Here is a 2,218-nt window from a genome sequence, read left to right on the forward strand (position 1 = left end):
TTCAATCTTCCAGTTTTGAAAATGTATTATGTTAAAATAAAAAACTCGTACTTTGGGATCCCTGGGTGGCGCAGCGCTTTAGCGCCTGCCTTTGGCCCGGGGCACGATTCTGGAGACCCAGGATCGAATCCCACGTCGGGCTCCCGGTGAATGGAGCCTGCTTCTCCCTCTGCCTATGTCTCTGCCTCTCTCTCTCTCTCCCTGTGTGACTATCATAAATAAATAAAAAAAATTAAAAAAAATAAAAAATAAAAAACTCGTACTTAACATTAAGGCATTAAATATTATTTTATTTTAATTTTTGATAACCATTCTTTCAATCATCTATTGCTATTTACACATCAATCCTTGTTCAGTTCCTCCCAGGTAATTAATAACTTTCTGACCTGTAATGTTTTCCACATTCTCTATATTTCCATGGTCACATACAAATACATGCATTTCTGGGGATGCCTGGGCCACTTAGTTGGCTAAGTGTCTTATTCTTGATCTCAGCTCAGGTTCCTTTCTTTTTTTCTTTTTTCTTTTTTTTAAAGCTTTAATTCACTTTTATTTTTCTTGTATAAAACTATGTGGTAGCCACAGCTGGAGCCTGGGTCCTCTGCATGGAGACTCTGGTGTGGGTCTTTACAAAATGGTCGGTGAATTGCTGATAGGGAGACTTGGTGAACACAGAGATCAGGGGCGAGATAGCTGTAGGTTTTGGAGATCGCATCAAAAGTAGCCTTGGCAAAGTTCCCCAGGGTGGCAGTGCAGCCCGTGGCTGAAGTGTAGCAGTCATCAATATCAGCCATCATCAGTAGCTTCTTGGGCACAGGGGCTGAGACAATGCCAGTGCCTCTGGGGGCAGGGATGAGACGCCCCCGCACAGAACCACGGCGACCGGTCACCTTGCATGGGACAGTGTGGGGCTTGCCTATCTTGTTCCCCCAGGAGCCTCATCGCGCGGGGACGATGGAAAGCTTGGCCAGGATGATGACCCCACGGATGGCAGTGGCTACCTCCTTGGAGCACTTGACACCCAGACCCACGTGTCCATTGTAATCTCCGATGGCAACAAATGCCTTGCACCTGGTCCACTGGCCAGCACGGGTCTGCTTTTGCACAGGCATGATTTTCAAGACCTCATCCTTGAGGGATGCCCCCAAGAAGAAGTCAATGATCTCAGGTTCCTTGATGGGCAGAGAAAAGAGATATATCTCCTCCAGGGACTTGATCTTCATGTCCTTGACTAGGCGGCCCAGCTTGGTGACGGGGATCCACTCCTTGTTCTCCGCCTTGCCTCTGTGAGCTCTGGGCCTCTGGGCCTCTGGGCCTCTGGGCCCTCCCGCAGCACCGGCGTCATCCGCCATTTGGTGTTCTCTCAGAGAGGGGCAGTTCAGGTTCTGATCTCAGGGTTGTGAGTTCAAGCCCTGCATTGGGCTCCCACTGGGTGTGGAGTCTACTTAAAAAAAAAAAGAAAAAAAAAGATGCTCAATATCCCTAACGCCCCCCCCCAAAAAAAAACCCAAAATACATGCATTTTTGGTTTATTTTGTAACAGTGTGATTAGGAGTATATATACTTTCATGCAGGTTCTTATTTTTACTTGAAAATACATCGAGGAAAAATATCTTTAAACAAACTTAACTGAAATAGATGGAACTCAGTCCCTTTAATAGCTCCAAAACACAATTAGGGTATCACAATTTATTAAACTGTGCCTTTATTTATCCATATCCATTTTCTCTTTCTTTCTTTCTTTCTTTCTTTCTTTCTTTCTTTCTTTCTTTCTTCTTTCTTTCTTTCTTTCTTTCTTTCTTTCTTTCTTTCTTTCTTTCTTTAAGTAGGCTCCATAACCAATGTGGGGCTTGAACTCATGACCTCAAGATCAAAAGTCGTGTGCTCCACTGTCTGAGCCAGCCAGGTGCCCCATATATCCATTTTCTTCCCAATGTATTGGTACTCAAATATTGTTGAAATAAATATATATATATATATATTAAAGATTTTATTTATTTATTCATGAGAGAGAGAAAGAGAGAAAGAGGCAGAGTCACAGACAGAGGGAGAAGCAGGCTCCATGCAGGGAGCCTGATGTGGGACTTGATCCCAGGACTTCAGGATCATGTCCTGGGCTGAAGGCAGGCACTAAACTGCTGAGCCACCCAGGGATCCCCAAATAAATATATTTTGGACCAATGCTTTTATAGCTATGGGATAAGTTCTCAGGGGATGG

The 2,218-nt window shown here is 44.3% G+C and overlaps 1 pseudogene; it reads right to left on the reverse strand.

Moving 5' to 3' along the window:
- Positions 1-537: 537 nt before the first annotated feature.
- On the reverse strand, positions 538-1,359 carry LOC112930826 (small ribosomal subunit protein uS5 pseudogene; annotated as a pseudogene).
- Positions 1,360-2,218: the final 859 nt, after the last annotated feature.

The sequence above is a fragment of the Vulpes vulpes genome, chromosome 12 (assembly GCF_048418805.1).
Source record: "Vulpes vulpes isolate BD-2025 chromosome 12, VulVul3, whole genome shotgun sequence".
Lineage (NCBI taxonomy): Eukaryota > Metazoa > Chordata > Mammalia > Carnivora > Canidae > Vulpes > Vulpes vulpes.